Genomic DNA, 13,130 nt, shown 5'->3' with positions numbered 1-13,130 from the left:
CGTGGGACGTGCTAGGGCGCGCCCAGTGTGCGCGTTGCGCACGCGCTGGGCGTGGACGAGGCGTGCGCGTGGGGAGCTGGGGCGCTGCGCGCGCGGGGCGCGGGCGAGGCGTGTGCACGCAGGGCGCGTACGGCATGCGTGCTGGGCGCGCTGGCCATGCTGAATGGGCTGGTTTGGTCACCAACCTCCTTGGGCATCCTGGGCATGTCAAGGCAGGCCCCATGGCATGCCCGTGGGCCTGTTTTGGGGCTGTCCAACCTTGTCTTGACTTGGCTAGTGGCTTGACCATAGGCCACAAGACATGGGTTCCTACCAGGTAGACCCTGGTGTGAGTTCATCCAAATCTTCCAAACTCGAGACAGATAGAGAGATAGAGAGAGAGTTGAATGAGAGGGAGAGGGAAGCACCCTTGCTGTCGAATGTGCCATTGTACGGCGGCCACACCGCAGGAGGCACGACTCGAAGGGGAGAGGAGGTTTAGCCAGGCCAAGTAGCGACGCCAAGGCTTCTCTGAGAGAGAAAGAGAGAGAGAGAGAGAGAGAGAGAAAATTAGTGTGGGAGAGATGTTTGGGATTGAGTATGGTATTTATCTAACCTTCGACGACGCCAGAGAGGTTGGTTTGCCTTTCTGGCACCGACGTCGGGAGGTTCATTCTAAATTCACTAGCACTGTGAATTTTCTTATAATAATTGTCATCGAAATTGGTTAGGTACAATACTAATTATCAAGTGAAAAAAGAATCGTCAAAGTCTTCGCATCAAACAACCTGTCCAAATTTAATAAATATGAAGCAAGAATTAAAATATAATTTTTCAAAAGAATTAGGTTTACTATTTTCACTAAATAATTTTAAATTTTTTTCATGCATCACACAAATATGCAACTAGTCGTTGTATAGAAGTTTTGCATTTCTCTTAGCCTAAAGAAAACATGATGCATTATTTCCTGTGTTTGCACAAAACACATACCATAAGAAAAGTGAACATTTGTAATGGGTTATTTATGATGATAATGACTATTTGTGAAGAAAATAGAGTCGTTTTGGTAGAAAATAGCTAACCACAAATTAACAATTTTCTTGTAATGATGTTTAACACTTTAACAACCTTGACTGATGACTTTATGATAGACAAGTTGGAGTCAATGTTCTTTCTCAACCAGAAATTAGGTTGTGTTTAAATGTTAAAATGAATAGAATTCTTTATGAATAATAGTGAGTTGAGATGATTGATTGAGTTTTGTGGAGCTCACTTAAGATTAGTTTTGGTGTATTTGGATATTAAAATGAGTTTATATATGAGTCGGGCTACTCTGCCGCTCAGAGTAGCCTGCTCACTTTGACTGCTAGTTGCTTTTGCAACTTTTTTTTTTCATTTTTTTATTCACACTTTTTTCATATATTTAAATAGTTTTAAAAATTAAAAAAATCACCAATACATTTAAAATTACTTTCTTAATCATTAAGTAAAAATAAAAAATAAAAAATAAAATTTTTTTCGAGCGATCAAATAGAACGATAAAAATTGGTAAAAAAGTAATTTTTTTCTATATATATTTATAAAAAATTATAAATATATAAGACACACCTGACATGATATGTCACACAACCGAAAAACAAAAAAATAAAAATAAAAACCAGGCAGTCGCATTCATTCTTTCACATTTGAATAAAGTCAACATATGAAAACACGAAATCGATGGATGAAAATGAAAGAATAAAAAGGGAAGATCTGATATTTGTCAATGTGGGGCCCAAATATGAGTTTAAAATTAAACTACATTCGGTGAAAATCTGGTGTCAAGAAGGACGAAGTCAATGACACTACGGTGAATAGGTACAAAGCACGTTTTTCACAATTAAAGCGTCATGATTTCAATCTCATAATTACACACCAAGGAAACAGTCATTCAACAAAAGTCAAGTTGATCATACTGGCACTGTGAATTTGCTTATAATAATTTGCACTTACACGTGGTGTTTGCATAAAACACGTACGTTTAGCGTGTATCACCAAACTTTTGATCACGACCTTAACTTATGCTCCATGATAGGTTGAACACTTCGTTTTTTTTTTTTATAAAAAAAAAATTTTATTTCATCTAATTATTATAATTTTTTTAAATTTTTACATAAAAAAAAAATAATTTAATTTTTTTAAATTTTAAAATAGAAATAATATTAAAAAATATATTCTAACAATATTTTATCTCAACTTTTAATTTTTATCTCAACTCATCTCATCTGTAAAAACAAACGAGAAGGTAAGTTTTGAATAATGTGTTGAGATAAGAAAGAGGCAGGCGCTATCTTTGATGAAAATAGAGGATATGTTTTAATAAACACTCAGTGAGTAACAATTAATTCAATATAACTTACTAACTCCTAATTAATTCAATTATTGGACATAAAAAATAACGGTAAAAAATCTATTTATTAAAAAATATTAACAAATTTCAAGGTTAAGGTCATCATGTTTTGCATGAAGATAGAGACAATGCATCTTGTCTTATTTAATTAAATCAACTGTATTTATTGAAGAAATATTTCAATGATCAATAATTTAAAATTCTAAAACGTTAATTGAATTCTATTTGGAAAAATCAAGAAGGTGAAGAGAATTGAAAAGTAGGGAGATTGAGAAATTGGATAGAACCTCATGATATTGAGTACTTATCAGTCTACAGCTTTTAATCGAGTCATCAGTCAAGGTCTTCTCCAAGTTTATTATTTTTGCTTGAAATAATTTAATATATAAATTTTATAGTCTTTGGCCTTAATTTGTAAGTCATCGGTCAATGTTGAGGTGTCTATATAAACTCTTTAAGAACAACTTCGCTTAGACACTGTACCTAAACGTGAAATGGAGTTTGTAATTTTTGGGTGGTGGCTAATGTTGGCGGCCTTGTTTCAATTATCTTTATTCATGCTTGTTTGAGGGTGGAGAGAGAAGCTCTCTTGCGACTCAAAGCTTCCGTGAACTCCTTGTATTCTGATATCTTCACATCATGGAACTCATCTCAGGAAGGGAGAAATTGTGACAACACTAAAGGGCGTGTCATTACCTTAAATGCCTCTCTGTTTATTCCCTTTCAAGAGCTTAACTATCAAATGAAGGTTTGTTTAAATCATACCAGAGTAGATGGCTAGGCAATATTGTTTTTTGAATTATGCAATAGAAATTGGTTTATAATTGTCTAAATTGTAGGTGTCGAAAGATTATCCGGATTGAGCAAGCTAGAGGTGCTTGACTTCACTGGGAATTACTTCAATATTGTTTTTCGCTCAAGAAACTATATTTGAGTAACAACCGATTAGATCAACCAATCAATATCCCAATCTCAGGTAACTAGTCTCTAAAGTTAGATCGACTAATATACATCCATTTGATATGCTATGTCCTATTGATACTTCATGCTATATCCTATTTAACACATTTTAATAATTTTCGTCTACATGAAAATTATTTCTCATATCTAAAACACTCCTTGCCGTTTTAGAGTTGGGAAGACTAAAGAACCTACAGGAGTTGTATTTGGATTATTCCTCTATTGACAGAAGCTTCCTCAGTAAAGCAATAATTGGATTATTCTTTTGGTAATTTGGCCTCCTTAACATATTTAGACATGTCCAGCAATAATTTTTCTGCAACAATTCCAGAGAATTTGACAATGGGTTGCTCTCCCTTATTCTACCTTAGATTGTCCAAAAATCATTTGAGTAGCCAATTATTTTCTGCCAATTTGAATCTAACAGCCCTAAAATCTTTGTATTTGGACAACAACCACTTTTCAGGAGAGATCTCAGATAACATATCTAATTTGACGAACTTGGAAGTAATTAATTTCAGTAATAACAATTTGTTAGGGATGCTTCCAAGATGGATGGGGAATATGATGTCATTGATGGATATTGCTTTCACAAAAAACCTGCTTGAAGGTCCCATTCCAGTTGAGTTATGCAACTTGCAATACCTTTCATTTCTTGACCTGTCCCATAACAATCTATCTGGCTTTATACCCTCTTGCTCCAACTGGTCCTTGATCAAACATGTTCATTTGAATAAAAATAGGCTAACCGGTTCCATTACCAGTGCATTCAAGGGTTGCTCTTTTTTAGTCACTCTAAATCTTAGAGATAACTGCCTTATTGGCAACATTCCAAATTGGATCGGCAACCTTTCAAGTTTGAGCATTCTCCTCTTGAAAGCAAATTATTTTCAGGGGAAAATTCCATTTCAAATATGTCTTTTAGAACAACTAAGTTTGTTGGATCTTTCCAACAATAGTTTTTTTGGTCAAATACCTCATTGCTTGAGTAACATTCCATTTGAGCCAACCTACACAAAATCTAAAGTATTAGGACTTGGCATTATCTCTTTCAGTAGTTTCAACCTGTCGTCAATCTTGTAATCTGCAATGATAATGAACAAACACACCATGTATGTTTTCAATGATCCATATTATATATTACCAAGTGTGGAAGTACTACAAGAAGTGGAGTTCTCAACAAAAAATAGAATTCTCTCCTACAAAGGTGACTTTCTCAACTACATGTCTGGAATTGACCTCTCATGCAACAAATTAGAAGGAGAAATTCCACCCGAGCTTGTAGACCTGAGTAGCATCCATGCGCTGAACCTGTCATTCAACAACCTAACCGGATCAATCCCCACCTCATTCTCGAAACTTAATCAAATTGAGAGTTTGGATCTATCCAATAATAACTTGGATGGTATTTGTTAGAATGCACAGCGGAAAAGTACCTCAAGCTCAACTTAAAGAATTGCTCCACAAGTTTTTCCAGATTGATAAACTCCAAGCGTTTTCCTTTAGTGGCGAAAGTGTACTACGTAGTATGGAACTAGAGTAACACTTAATCAATCCACAGCCTAAGTATTTTTATCAAGAGAGAACAAAAAGAGAGAGAGTATTTTTCTATTTTTCAGATAGTGCCAAAAACACAATTGGGGAGGACTATATATAGTCCTCCTCTGCACGGCTAGCCTTAAAGGCCAGCCTTCAATTGTATCATGTAACGGCAGTAACGCATGGCTTTAAGCCATGCGTTACATGCGTTACAAGCAGGAGGGGGTCAGCCCCACGTGGGCGCCCCTCCATCTAATATCTCCCACTCGCACACAGTGGGCATGACCCCAGGTCAGCATTTCTCTAATGTTCTCAATCTTGTTCATACAAATAAATAGGCCGTGCGACAACCAAGCACATTTGTAGAAAGGAGGGAGTACATACACCAAATCTCTCCCAGAGAAGACCAGCATAGTAACATCCCTAACGTGTCTGGTCATGTCCTAGACTTATTTGATCGCATCAAGATCAAGCATTTTCGAACCCTCTTGAATTTAAAAAACTCAGAACAATGCTTGACTACCTCCAAATATTTCAATGTGTTCACAACCTTTAGCCGCTACCAAGATGTAGCGTCATTCGTATGATGTCAGCAAACACTATCGAAGATACGATATCGAATAGTCTTCCCTCTACACTCATATCACTCAATTTTGGTCGAACTACTTTCCCAACAATGCCTCTTTAGACCGTATCTATCATGGCCATAGACAGCATGCCAAAGTAGCAAACATTACAACCTCCATCTCGTGACATAGTCAAAAGTAAAGGACATTTTTTAAGAAATGAGACTCACACAGTGAGAAAGAGGGAAACATTTTACTCACTTACTCATATGGTCGTATAAGCACATATAGTATGAAACACATGCTATGGTGGATTTCTCTTTCTTAAAGAGCATATGTCTATATCAACACCGTACAGATCTTAGTCTAGCCGCTCCTTAAGCGTCCAACCCGAATTCCTCTATTTGCACGTCTCCAAGGCGTCAAAGAGGAACTCGCATCTGGCTTACTACAGGCTACATGGATGGTGGGGTAACCCATGCATAGTCCTATCAATGGACCTCATCTTAGCTCCCACTAAGGCGACATAATTTTGTGTCAACCTACTTATCCCTTTGGACAAGTACCTAGGGACACAATGTCTCATCTCTACTCGCTACTTAAGCGCTAGAGGCGATCGCTCGTGTGAGTGAGCCGATCCAAGCCTGTTGATATATCTTGTGTGTGTGTATTAAAAACAATACGATAAAGACAAAAACTAAATCATATTGTATTAATATCCCAAAGGAAATGTTACATCTTTATGTCATTTGAAACACAAATTACATTTATAGTCTACGCAGTCCTAGATTCCTAACATGAGCCTCAAAGACATCTCTTGCTATAGGCTTCGTTAAGGGATCAGCAACCATGCGACTCGTAGAAAGATATTTCAGAACCACTTCCTTTTGCGCTATCATATCTCTGATGTAGTGATATCTGATATCTATGTGTTTGGTTCTTCCATGATACTTTGAGTCCTTAGCATATGCGAGGGCTGCCATGCTATCGCAGAATATTGTCACCGGATCTGATGTATCCGTGCCAATGTCTAAATGCTTGAGGAACCTCCGTAACCAAACAGCTTCTTGAACTGCTGCAGAACATGCTATGTATTCTGCCTCCATGGTGGATAAAGCTATACAGGGTTGTTTCTTGCTGCTCCATGTAATGGCGCGTTGGTTGAGCAGAAAGACATACCCAGTGGTTGATTTGCGCTCATCTAGGTCGTTGCCCTAATCGGCATCACTGTAACCTTTTAGCAGCAAATCTGAACCCTGATAGCACAGCACATAGTCCGCAGTTCCCTTGAGATATCGCATAATCCTTTTGACCGCTTTCCAGTGAGATAGTCCGGGGTTTGATTGGAATCTACTCACTAAGCCAACTGCATAGCATATGTCAGGCCGAGTACACATCATTGCGTACATCAGACTACCCACAGCATTACCATAAGGGACACGGGCCATCTTTTCCTTTTCTTTTTGAGTCTTAGGACACATCACTTTAGACAAGTTCTCGCTCCTTGCAACATGGGTGTCAATGGGTTTACATCCATTCATTAGGAAGCGCTCGAGGACTTTCTTTATGTAAGTCTGTTGAGACAAACACAAAAGTCTCTTTGAGCGATCTCTGTAGATCTTAACTCCCAGAATGTATTCTGCCTCACCCATATCCTTCATCTCAAAATTGTAGGATAACCACTCTTTTGTGGCGACTATCAACCATTTATTATTTCCAGCTAGTAGTATGTCGTCAACATATAATGACAACATAATGAAACTCTTCTTACACCTTTTGACATAAACACAATGATCTTTTGTGATCATCGTAAACCCATTCGAGAGAATGGCTCGATGGAATCTGAGGTACCATTGTCTAGATGATTGCTTTAGGCCATATATAGATCGTTTGAGCTTGCACACTTTGCGCTCTTGACCTTTGACCACAAAACCAGTTGGTTGATCCATATAGATCTCCTCATCTAGTTCTCTATTGAGAAATGTTGTCTTAACGTCCATCTGGTAGAGTTCCAAATCCATGTTTGCTACTATAGCTAGAATCAGGCGAATTGAGGCAAACCTCACCACTGGTGAAAAAGTCTCCTCATAGTCTATACCTTCCTGTTGGGTATATCCTTTCGCCACTAAGCGAGCTTTGTACTTATCTATTGATCCATCCGACTTGCGTTTGACCTTAAGAACCCATTTGTTCCCAATAGTCTTACGTCCTATTGGTAGGTCAACCAGATCCCAGACCTGGTTAGTCTTCATAGACTCAATCTCATCATTAAGAGCTTTCATCCACTCATCTTTTGTAGAAGATGAGAGAGCCTCATAAATTGTCCTAGGCTCATCATCATCATGCGGAGCTACCATAAAAGCTTCCCCTTCAATCTCAAAACGACGACGGGGAATACTTTCGCGTGTGCTTCTACGCGGCTGAGGTTGTTGTGATTGATTGACAAGTGATGTGCTCCCACTCGGATTCAAATAATTTGTAGGAGCTTGAAGAATTTCTTCCTCATTCTCAACTAAATTCCTTGGAGCACTTTCCTCTTGTTCTACAATCTCATGAAGTTCTAAACTCCTATCAACCTCACCTCTACTTGGAAACTCATCTTCAATGAAATCCACATCTCGTGACTCAATCTCAGTCACACTTCCATCAGATTGTTCACCTATTAATACATACCCTTTAGAGTGTTCTGAGTACCTTATAAAGATACACTTCTTCTCTCTAGGGCCTAACTTCCCATACTTATGAGAAAGATTGTGAACAAAACCCGTTGAACCCCATGGCCGCAAGTTACTCAAATTGGGTTTCTCGCCGGTCCATAGTTCATATGGGGTGGAAGTTACTGATTTGGAGGGCACTCGGTTAAGAATGTAGGCAGCAGTCAAAAGTGCATCCCCCCAAAAAGAAATTGGTAGGCTTGCTTGCGCCATCATTGACCTAACCATCTCAAGCAGTGTTCGATTTCTCCTTTCCGCCACGCCATTTTGCTGCGGCGTATTCGGCATCGTCAACTGTCTTTTGATTCCTTTTTCATCACAGAGCCTTTTAAATTGCTCAGAGAGATATTCTCGTCCTCAGTCAGTTCTTAGAACTTTTAAACTCTTGTCTAACTGATTCTCAACTATTCTTAGATATCGCCTAAAGCATTCCAATGCTTCAGACTTATGGGAGATTAAGTAGACATGACCGTAACGTGAAAAATCATCTATAAATGTGATGAAGTAGACACCTCCGTGTCTTGCCCTCACACTCATTGGACCACAGATGTCTGAGTGGACTAATTGCAGTGGAAAATATGCCCTTGTGGCTTTTCCAAACGGTTTTCTCTTAGTTTTTCCCATTAGACAATGTTCACATGTGGGCAAGATGACCTTAGCGAGATTGCCTATAAGGCCTCTAGCTAACCTAGTCATTCTATCTTGCCCTATATGGCCAAGCCTAGCATGCCATTTATATGAATCCAAATTATCAGATGTAGAAAGAAAAGCAATTGACTAATTTATATTTGAATAATCTAAATTCAATATCATAAAACCGTCTTGTAGAAAAGCATTGCCATAAAACACATGGCCCAAATAAAAGGAAACATAATTGTTTTCAAATACAATACGAAAACCAAGTCTTAATAGAGTGACTACATAAAGTAAGTTTCGTCGGATCTCGGGAGCGTATAGCACATTGTGAAGGAAAAGAGTGCGGCCACCCCGCAAGTCCAGCTTGTAGGTACCAAGTCTCAGTACCTCAACGCTAGCTCCATTCCCCACCTTGATATCACGACTCCTAGCTGGAATCCGGCGATACTCAACAAATCCAACTCTATCTCGCGCTATGTGTTCGGTCGCTCCTGAATCAACAGTCCACATAGGATAGGAGTGAGCAACCATCACATGGCTAGTTACAAAAACAATGCGAGAAAAGTCATGTACCTTCTTCGGCTCAGTGCAGTCACGAGCGAAGTGGCCATTTTTTCCACAGTTGAAGCACTCTAATTTCGACTTGTTCTTCCCGCTCTTGCCCCTCTTGCTGCGCTGAGAAGTTCCTGATACCTTCTTAATTTGTCCAACATCTACTCCATTCTTAGACTTCTTGCGCTTAGGCCTTGATGCCTTACGCGAGCCAGAATCAGCCACATAGGCCGTGTGATTGGGCTTGGCAGCCTCTAGGCGCTCAGCCTCCAATTCCAAGTGACGCGAGATATCATCAAAGTCTTTGATATTCTCGTTATGCGTCAGGTTCTGGCTCATATTCTCCCAAGAATTCGGCAGTGATCTTATCACTGCCTGGACTTGCTGTTCATCAGTCAGGTTGTTTCCTGCCGACTTAAGTTCGCGGATCATGGTTGACATAGCCCTAAGATGCTGGTTCATCGTGTGGTCAGAGCGCATCTTATAGGAGTCAAACCTCATGGTTAACCCACGCAACCTAGTGGCTGAAGTTCCACCAAACTTCAACTTCAAAGCCTCCCACATGCTTTGGGCAGTGTCATAGATCTCGAACTCACACATTAGATCATTGTGCATGCTGCTTAACATTATTATGCGCGCGCACCGACTTTTCTTAGCCCATTGAGTATAGGTTAGTTAATCTATTTTGTGTTGTTCCGAGATCCCTTCCCCGTGCTCAGTAAAGGAGTGACATAAGGCCTCCAAGACCTCTTGCTCATCTAAAACATATTGGATCTTGCGATGCCAAATGTCGTAGTTCTCCCCATCCAATTTCTCCCCTTTGTTTAAATCGGCAACTATACTCTTGGATGCCATTTCACTACAATACGCAAAGAAGGGATATTACACACACACCTAAGAAATCTGCCGCGTCTATCCAAGTTAGAAAAAAAATAATTTAGACATGTCGCAAGATCGAAAAATCGCTAGGCTTCAGAATCATCTCTTGCGCCACAATATCCAATTATTAAATTTCTAACCTAATTCCCACGCAAATTCAAAAAAAATATGGGAGAATTAATCATAAATCTCAACCATACTCCCACTATCTTAAGTAGTCATCTAGTCCTAGTCACGTGTAAAAACATAACCTACTAAAATTGTAGTAACCTTTTGGGCCAGTCTACAAGGACAGCTACTCCAACCACAGTAACCTGTTGGGCCAGTCTACAAAGATGGTTCATATAAGACCATTATAGTCTATTTTTCTTGTTCCATCAGTGCATTTACAGTTCTTACTGGAGTCACTGTGGTCTTTTGGCTATACAGTGCATTTACAGTTCTTATTGGGGTCACTGCAATTTTTTTCAGTCTATCATTTACACTGACAATTCTAACTAAGACTACTTAGTGGGAATTTTTTCTATTTTATCAATAAAGACTAATGTATAAACATTCAAGCCTAACATTCATAGATGATAAAATAATCACATATCCACATGTTCAATTCACATATACATGTAATCACATTTAATATAACAAATTAAATAAAAGATCACATGTAATTTAAAATAATGGAAAAAAAAAATAGCATGAATATAACTATATATTCACATGTGATCAAATTTAATCTAAAACATTAAAAAAAATCACATGTAATATAACAATATATCCTAGCATATATTAAGTCATGCAAATTTCATCCCCTCCTTTTATTTTCTGTTAAAAAAAAAATGGGCTTGATAAAGTTGGGCTGTTAAAAAAAATTGCCCAGTTTTTTTTTTTTTATTATTATTATTATTATTAAACACTGAAGGGCCGAATGGCCCAAAATCAAATTGGGCCAAGCCCAGCCCGAGTCATCAAAAAAAAAAAAAAAAAAAACGTTTTGAGCTGGGCCTCACGGCCCAAGCCCATGGAAGTCAAATGACCTGATGGTCATCTTCTTCCTCCATCGGCTACTGTTCACGTGAACAGTAGCCGCTCCACAGCAGCACGCCGCTGCACCTCCGTGGTGCGAGCTGCACCGCGGTGGTGCGGGCAGCACCTCGCTGGTGCGCGCTGCACCGCGGTGGTGCGCGCAGCACCTCCCTGGTGCGCGCTGCACCGCGCTGGTGCTCGCTGCACCCCGCTGGTGCACGCTGCACCGCAATGGTGCGCGCTGCACCACTGTGGTGCGAGCAGCGCCTTGCGGTGGTGCGCGCAGCACCACTGCATTGGTGCTCGCAGCACCACCTGGTGCGCATTTTTTTTTTTTTTTTAAACAGAAAAAAAAAAAGAGAGGATAAAAAAAAAACCATACAAATCTCAAGCATATGCGAGAAAATATTATAAACTGGAAGCAATTTAAAAAAAATAGCTCTGATACCAATGTTAGAATGCACAGCGGAAAAGTACCTCAAGCTCAACTTAAAGAATTGCTCCACAAGTTTTTCCAGATTGATAAACTCCAAGCGTTTTCCTTTAGTGGCGAAAGTGTACTACGTAGTATGGAACTAGAGTAACACTTAATCAATCCACAACCTAAGTATTTTTATCAAGAGAGAACAAAAAGAGAGAGAGTATTTTTCTATTTTTCAGATGGTGCCAAAAACACAATTGGGGAGGACTATATATAGTCCTCCTCTGCACGGCTGGCCTTAAAGGCCAGCCTTCAATTGTATCATGTAACGGCAGTAACGCATGGCTTTAAGCCATGCGTTACATGCGTTACAAGTAACGCATGGCTGAAAAGCCATGCGTTACAAGCAGGAGGGGGTCAGCCCCACGTGGGCGCCCCTCCATCTAATAGTATTAGTCCCCCACAATTGATAGAGTTGAACTCTTTGGCTGTCTTCAATGTGGCACACAATAACTTTTGGGGAACAACACCAGAAAGAAAAGCTTTGTTCGGTAAAGCAGTTACGAGGGAAATCCTCTCCTGTGTGGACTTCCACTACATAAGGCTTGCACTAAAATTCAACCACCATCTAACATTCCAATTGATGACATGGGAGATGAAGCTTGTGGTTTTACGGACTTGGAAGCTTTCTACGTTAGCTTTGCAATGTCTTACATGACAATGTTGTTGGGAATTGTTGCTATTCTCTATATAAATCCGTACTGGCGACGGGCGTGGTTTAACTTTGTTGAATTGTGCATCTCCACTTGCTACTATATTGTTGGGATCAACACTCGTAAGCCATCTAGCTTTAGAATTGTGTAGCTTTGTGTTTTGATATTTGCATTTTCGTATGTCATCTGTTTTTCTTTTCTTCAATCTCAAGCTTGAAGTTTAAGTAACATATATGAGACTTGAAAGTTCGCCTGAGCATCGTAACTTTAGTAGTCAATTAGTGACCAATCAGGCAAGATGCTTGAACGATAGATATTCCTTTCTGAGTCAATCTTTTGATTTATTTTCTGCCGAAGTCAGTTCATAAAGCTCAACTTGGAGAAAACAATAAGCCCAACATATGCAAAGAATTAATAAAGTCAAACTTAATTAAAAATGTAAACATACTAATGTTGAGCTGTAAGTCATAATAAGAAATTAGTCAATACCAAAAGTGTACAACTGATGGTGACTATATTCCAACACTAATAAGTGGTTGTTGATCTACTAAGTTATATTCCATCAATTAAAAAAAAAATCATACTAATGGTGACTATTTTGTGAATAGTAGTATGAAGGTTGCGTTTGGATATTGAGATGTGATGAGTTGAGTTGTGAATTGTATTATTTTGTGAATCTCAGTGAAATATGTTTAACTTTTTCGATTGAAATATATGAAGTAGGTTGATATGAGTTTAATTTTTTTTTTTATGGGAAATTGT

General features: G+C 38.9%; 1 pseudogene; it reads left to right on the top strand.

Annotated features, from left to right (window-relative positions):
- Positions 1 to 3,625: 3,625 nt before the first annotated feature.
- LOC121242272 lies at positions 3,626 to 12,618 on the top strand (annotated as a pseudogene).
- The last annotated feature ends 512 nt before the right edge of the window (positions 12,619 to 13,130 follow it).

This window comes from Juglans microcarpa x Juglans regia, chromosome 8D (assembly GCF_004785595.1).
Source record: "Juglans microcarpa x Juglans regia isolate MS1-56 chromosome 8D, Jm3101_v1.0, whole genome shotgun sequence".
NCBI lineage: Eukaryota > Viridiplantae > Streptophyta > Magnoliopsida > Fagales > Juglandaceae > Juglans > Juglans microcarpa x Juglans regia.
Note: the sequence above shows the minus strand (reverse complement) of the source record. Positions and strands in the feature narration are given on the sequence as shown.